The sequence below is a fragment of the Dufourea novaeangliae genome, unplaced genomic scaffold, assembly GCF_001272555.1.
Source record: "Dufourea novaeangliae isolate 0120121106 unplaced genomic scaffold, ASM127255v1 scaffold187, whole genome shotgun sequence".
Classification (NCBI taxonomy): domain Eukaryota; kingdom Metazoa; phylum Arthropoda; class Insecta; order Hymenoptera; family Halictidae; genus Dufourea; species Dufourea novaeangliae.
The window spans coordinates 2,822,894-2,830,965 of NW_015374075.1; positions in this window are offsets into that span (position 1 = coordinate 2,822,894).

Genomic DNA, 8,072 nt, shown 5'->3' on the forward strand with positions numbered 1-8,072 from the left:
AAATGAATTAGACTGTGAATTACGCCCACGTCCACCTTATTCGCCTGATCTGACTATCATCTGTTTCCATAATTGAAAAACCCTCTGCGTGATGTGCGATTTCAGGACACAAATGAGGTAAAATGGGTCGTAAACCAGTGGATAAAAGGGCTTCGAAAAAGCTTTTTTAGATGGTCTAACAAAAAATAGTTTTACGCTGGGACAAGTGCATGCAGTTAAACGGAAATTATATTAAAAAATTACAATGTAATGTAGACGAAAATGAATAAAATACAAAATTTATAACAAGTCCCAGAACTTTGGAAACACCCCTGTAATAACAATAGTTCTGATTGTGATAATTTGTTTCCTTAATAAACATCGAACGAAAAGGGATATTCGTCCTTTTTCGAAGGATTATTATAAAATTTCTGATAATGTGTGGGGACTAAGGCTATACATATACATTTGACAGTATACCGTCAACAATGTGCTAAAATCCTGGAAGTCAACTCGTGTTCATTCATTAGTATCCAACAACACGTACTTGTTAAAAATAGAATACTCGACTGTTGTATTCATAGTAACACACTACAAACAGTTAAACGCGACCATTATCAAGTTACACTATTATACCTGTTTATTGTATTCGTAATTAGTAGCGGTTTTACATTACAACGTAATATTACACGATGTCATGTTATGTTCGTGAAACAAGAATCCAATTGTTCGCCATGATAACTTTAAAACAGTTCAGAAATTTTTTCTACAATCTCTTTAATATATTTTGGGAAATTTCATGATAAATCGTTCAATGACACATTACGTTTCATTGATGAAGGGTTAGAAAGTGATATACACATACCCGAGACTAGATGTGTGTCGCATGACTCTTTCCAACATAGACTTAACAATATTGGAGACGGTGTACAAGAAGCAAAACAAAATTGTAAAAATTCATCTTTGATTAGTTTAATTTGATAAAATGTGATTACAGTATAATAATGAAGTTACGTTTCAATGAAACTTTGTGGAGTGTAAACTAATGCTATTAATAATTTTGCTTTAATTATTGAAACTTTACACAAATTTGTATATTTTAAGTCAAGATTGATTTATAAAATTTACAGACTGGTTCATGAAATATATATTAGAACATGTAATAAAATATACAATCATGTAATAATAAAAATAAATATATTATGCTTAAATACCATTGTCAAGATATTGAAAAGAACTGCAAGCTTCCATTCAAATAAACACTAAATTATTGTTAATACTGCAAACTTAAAGTCTCATAACACTGGCTGTCATAAGATATTACATTCAGGATAAAAAAATGAAGGTTACATTATTAGACAAAAAAAATACGTAAAGATATAAAAGAACGAACAAAAGAATCCTTCGTTCAAGGACAAGTTTTTCTGATTTGAAATAAGGCGCAAGAGACTTCATGCAAATCGAAACAGTAGTTTTCGAGAAATATTGATCACCGATTTGAAAAATGTAGTTTCGAGAAAAACGGGTTTAAAGTTTCAGGTCAAGCTAACACTTATACAAAATGTTTACTTTTTAACGCTTGTAACTCTGTCATTTTTAATTGGATTACCTTGAAACTTGCATAGAATATTCTCGAGATGTTGTACTTAAAGAAAATGTAGAAAGTGAAAAATCGATTTATTGAAAATTTCTGAGCATGACCCCTTAATTAATTTGAATTATTCGTCGCTAGAATTGCTATTTGGCTCACTGTCGCGACAATACAAGCAAGAGGGAAACACATTCTATGGTCCGTCGACCTCTCCAGTCAGTTTCTCAGAATCCGTTGGAATTGTACTAGTCCCGCGAAGCGTTAATGTTGCAGGCTCATAACGGCACGCGTATGTATATCCAGTACGCAAACAGGCAAGATGGCGGGAGTTCGTCCGCGCAGTGCAATATGGACGACAACCACGATAAATATTATACGCGATACGGTTGCCTGTTTATTTAAGCGGTGGTTATTTGCACAAATGCTGTAAACACGGCCGGGGCCCGCTTGGATCAGAGAGAAATCCGCATGCGTGCCTATAGAACCAACCCGCCGCCCGTCTATACCTAATTCGGATTCGGTGAACTCCTCCCGTTGTGCTGCTTTTCCCTGTTTCACCCCCCCCCCTTCCCCGCCCCTGCTGTAAGCCCTATACGCGCATTCGAATGGACTACTTTCTTCTGTAATGACATCGCGAACAGCGCATGGAATTCACGCTATCAACCGGATCCTCGGAGCACCCCGCCCGCCTTTATACCGAAAGTGTAATCTTCCTGGCACGATGGGAAGTTCGTTTCAAAACGGGGGTGAACCCCCACTGTATCGCGCGGACATTCAGTTTCTTGCTGAAGTTTTCGGCGACGAGTATTGTCGAACTTTAACAGAAATATTTGAATCGTACGGAACCGAGCACACGAATACGTTTGACCGACTGTTGCGACGTCTCGCGATAAGCTCGCGAATTAACCACTGCTCGTTGGTAATTTAATATCGCGGAGCTCGTTTGAAAGATGATGTTTAAACGATTGACACAACTTAGTAACACACCTATATTTTAATATAAACTTAACAACGTAATGTATGTGTATAGGATCGGGAACTCCATACCCAACAAAGGAGCAAATAACATCTTTGGAAAATAGGTGGGTTCCGTGGAGCAGTGGGTAGAGTCTCTGCTTTCGCTGCCGGGGGTCGTGAGTTCGAATCCCGCTTGGGCCCCTCTCATTTTTCCAACGCTCTTACATGTGTGTACTGCTTGTGTTCTGACTGATTGATGTGTTCTTGTTGACGGGTTGAATGGTTCTGCCGAATGAGGGAATGTATAGGTGATTGCTGGAAGGATCGACTCTTGATTGGTGGGAAATGCAGAATTTTGGTTGGTATAGGTGGTTCAAGAGGGTGGTACTATGAATTGGGGTTTGGTGTATGTATTATTGTTACTTGGATTCCTTTGAAGTCAGAGCCGAAATATAAGGAAGGGTTTTAAGGACCGCGAATGGTTTGCACGTGATGTGCAGCTGTCCAGAAATCTCTGTTTATGACGGTTTGGTTGGTGACCGTGTCGACGGCCCAAGAAGTTGGGTCGCAACACCACAGTGATGTAAGAAAAGTATTCGCACGTGGGTGTAGTACAGTCGCCAGCAGAAACGTCAGCGGGAATGGAACAAACGCGGGGATAAGTTTATTACTGTAATGAAACTGTCGGTTGCGTTTAAAGGGGTATATTCCAACTCGGTGGCGTCATTTTTAAGCGATTTTTAGAACTAAGAATTATCGAACCAAGGAACTTGTAGTTTCTCGTATATGTTTGTTCATATTTCAAAAAAGCAGAGTAAAATTTTTGTGCAATTAGATTTTATGTTAACAACGTTATTACATGTTTTTTAACAGCGTATCGCTCTGAATGGCTGCCACGATTCACGTTGTTGTATTCATGGGGAAAATAATCAAAGATAATCTTAATCTACATAAAAGTGGCTATCTTGTGAACTACTATGAAACAGAAAAAAATTAGTTAACAAATGGCCGCCATGTAAAGCAAGAATTCATTAAATTTTATACTTCTTCAGGCGATAAAAAAAGCTATTGTAATTGATAAATGGTTTTTAGACAACAGCTGATTGAATATTTCGCTTGATTCATTTCAGAGATTAAATAATTATTATATTCATTTAGCACAAGTTTCCTGTTCTGGTTTTACCATTTCATTATAAAACATACAGCAGTAATTGTTCTACATGGAATCTCTGTGCCTCGCTTTTGTACAGAACCTCTATTGTAAAATTCAATTTTAGTAACTTTTCTGCGGAAACGTATAGTTCCAGGAATTACAGCATTCCATATAAACCAATAATCGATACAACCTTCCGATAAACCAATATAAATTCGGTTCTCTGCGTTCGTATTATTATCACACATCGTCAGGAATCAATATTTTTCCCCACGAATATCGGTTTTCTAAAGTGAATTAAAAACACAGAAATCCTCGCACAAACGAAATTTACCGGTGATCCACGAAAAACTTTAAGAACGAATAACTCGAAAAACGGAGAGACGCATTTACGCAATGTCGCCAGTATATTTTCTCTTAAAGTAAATGGACCGGAAGGCGCAATGTTCCGCGTCTTCATGAAACTCTACGCGCGTCGTTAGGCACTCTTTTAAATCGTGAAGGTCCTGAAGCCCGACGTAGACATTCTACCTGCTTGAACTTCATTCTAACCGGTGAACACACGTATCTACAAATCTTTGCCGCGTGAAAGAAATTTGACTGTGCACGCTGACCCACGCAACTGGGCTGAAAAAGACGTTAGGGGAAGAATGATTAAGCAAGTCTAATGGTACACATGCAATATGCAATTATACTTACTTTCGAGTGTAAGTGGAAAAGTTTTGGAAATATTATTCTAATGATTCGTAAGCATCACTGTTCAACTGACCAATTAAAATCTCCTAATCTGTTGAATACTACCGAACTGAAACATGAGCACTCAACATTATAATAGCGTATCATCACTACCAGCATGTCATTTGGCCCTTTGGGATGTTATTTACCAAAACACACAGATTACACTTGAAAATCGCAAACACTAATAACTGTATAACGCCTGTCTGTGATGACCTGACATATCTGATCTCAGAATATATAATTGCACAATTTTTTTGAAATGGAAACAGATTTCTTTCGATTATTATTGTCTGTCTGGGTAAAAAAGCCATCAAAGAGAGTGGATACTGGGGTTAATGTGAGCGAATAAGGCGTATAGAAACTATTGCTCTTACAGTTGAAGGCGTGACTAGCTTAACTTGACCGTTCTTTGATCAACAGTACGCCGAGAACAGACATACGAGCGACAGTTTGGACATCCTTTATATAACTTGTCTCGTACAATTAGGCAAAGTTATATAATTTTTATTAATTTCGATTGTAAAGTGTAACTACATTTTCTTTAAAACGATGTTCATAGTTGTCAATATGACAGTGTGACATTAACAATTTCTTTGAGTCACGATGGAAGACTTATCTATTCTATATGCTCGTAAAGTTTGCACAAGGTGGCCGTCTAAAAACTCGAAGGATTAACCAAATCTTGGGAACTAAATTTGGGAACTAAAGAGCCTGATTGCTCTTAGAAGCCTAGTTACTTAATTCTGCTTTGAAAACCTGATTGCTCTCGCGTGAAACCTGAGTTGGCCTTGATTATCTAACTAGAGCTCCAATCTAACTGTCGGAACTCTTTTAATTCTAAACTAACGTAAGCATCCTAATTAATATTTCTAGACTGTCACTCTACTCTGTCTAACTGATTCTAACTCTGCAAAAAATGTTTCAAACGTCACGGTATCATGGCAGCAAATATCATAACTGTTAATATCACTTGAAACCGTACTTCACATATTTCGCTGCGAAACGTTTCACGTTTTCTTCGAGGTTTCTAATAAAACCTAAAAATCTTTGACCCTTCCATAAACCCGTTACAAGCACAAACATACTTCAATCAGTTCACCATAAACTAGGGCAGAGGTCGGCAAACTTTTAAGACGGAAGAGCCAAACCTGTCCCTTACAACAATTTAAAAATTATTTGAGAGCTATAAATATGTTTTTATAAATAAGGAAAATTTAAAGTAACATTATAACAAGTTATAATATTAATTATATCTTTATTAAATGAAGAAACAATCTCAGAAAAATTGTTCTCATTGATTGTATTTTCATTTTTAATTGTATTTCAGAGCCACATGTAAGCAGAGTTGGGCAGAGTTTTATTCGAATAATATACAGTGAAAAGCAGCGGTATCTAGGGGTGTTGTCCTGAGCTTTAAACAGTTAATGAGATTAAATAATTGTTCGACAAATGTCGATTCATTTATAAAGAACTACTATTTTATTATAAAAATTGAAAATTCCACGTTCAAACAATGAAAAATGACGAAATACTTTGTTTTATCTTTTGTTCGTGATTCGAAACTTTTTATCTAGATAATGAGTTTGCCCATCTCTGCATGGAAGTACCCAAAGAGCAGCACTTGGCTCGCGAGCCGCAGTTTCCGACCCCTGAACTAGGTACTCTCCTTCTATTATAGATTATTTTTCTTTTCAATCAGTTTTTAAAGTCTCTGAAATGATTAAGGAGGTTTCAGACCCAACAAACTCTACTGGCCCGACTCTGCGGAAATGCTTCTGTTTGTAGTCTGCACGTTACATTCTGCAGAACTTGCAGTTACTTGTGCATACCAGTGCACACCATTAAGGTGATTCGTTTAAGGACCGTATACGGTTCAATGCTCCTTTAAGAATGCTTCGAAATCTAATCGAAACTGTCATTCGGCTGTTCGAAACAGGGAGGAACGGCAAAAGGGTGTCCATCGAAGTGTGTAAACGCAGAGTCGCGGGACGCGCTATTGTGAAGACTTGTGTTGATGTAAACTGTCCGTAAAATCTATAGAATCTTCACGGAGAATAATGGTTTAATGGTTACACAAACGAGGCCACCCTTGCCGACAAGCTTGACAACTTTCTTTTTCCCAACAACTGCTCTGTGCCTTGGTTCGCAGCTATGAAAGGGAGTATTTGCGGAAGATATGATCATCGGGTGGATAAGTTTTACAAGCATGAAATCTGAATGCTCAATTGTGCATAGTTATATGTATGGATGCATAACGTAGGACTATCGATTGTTTATACGTGTATTGAAACGATTTGCACGTTTTTGAGCAAGTTATCAAACTAATACCGAAAAGGAAGGAAAAATTATTGGTATATATAAGTTATGCGATTACTAATGTTTTTTCTCAAGAATTTTTCTCGAGAATTTCGCGAACAAAAATTAAAGTCTTTGATTTCTTGTTTCTCTGGAAATTACAGTTTTTCGGATAAAGAAACACGCGAGAATAAAAATTTGAACTTATATTTTCATGAAAGTATTACGAGAACAATTGAGGAGAGTTTCCCTATGACGATGACGACGAGTGCAGACACGACGTAATTCGGATTAATTTTAATGATATACCGTTTGTATCGCGACATAACGTATGAATAAAAATTGTTGCCATCATGTATTTTCGCGATACCCCGATTTCCCACATAGCCCTTTCCCAAATTTCTAATGTCGCCAAGATGTCTTCCCATGATATTCCTATTTCCTAGGTTATTCTTTTCTAAATTCCTTAAACTTAGCGTCCACCTCCTCCAAACCGGAACCCCTTTAAATACTGGTCCCAAGCAGGGGATGAGACAGTCTATTTCTGAACGTCAGCAACATCACAACACCACTCTGTCCAATTGTATTCATACTTGTAAATAATAATTAAATAAAAACGTATTAAAACCTAATTCAGAGTTACCTCGACGACAATATATCTGAATTTACAAAGCTGTAATCAAACAGAAACTTGTTTTACTTTAAGTATTTATTGTAATGATAGAACGTTAAAACATTAATTAATCATTATTCAAATTTGAATTTTATTAAGATCCGCAACTTGAGTTTACTATAATTGCAAGTATAACAGATGTGATCAGATACGTCAGTGAAGTCGTATTGCATCTAGCATGTAATGTATGAATATTTTTAGTCCATTTTCAGTAAATTTACAACTTATTGCTGTCCGTGTCTCACATTACTATGCAATAAATCTGACTTCAAATACAATCGTTTCGAGGTTTTCTTTCTACTAAATTGAGATAGACTTGTATTTAAATATTATAAATAAATAGTGTAATACTTAATCTGACATTGACAAAAATCGATATTTCGCATGCATTAACTTTGCATTGAAAAATTGTTATGGTAACGTTATTTCCGTTTAAAAGAATAATGTTCGGTCATTTAACAAACCTTTTCGAAGATGGACGTACGGATCGCCGACGTCATTTTCGTGATAGATCACAGAATGTAGCGTGTCATTTATCTCGTACGGTGGAAAGTAATAGTGCGCCTTTTCCACGTACCACGCGCCACCGCGAGGTGAAATGATTTTCCCGTGAAAAACACCGTCGCTGATGCTTCCGAACACGTGACTACCAGGTTCGCCTGAAAAAAAGGGAGAATCGTATTCAG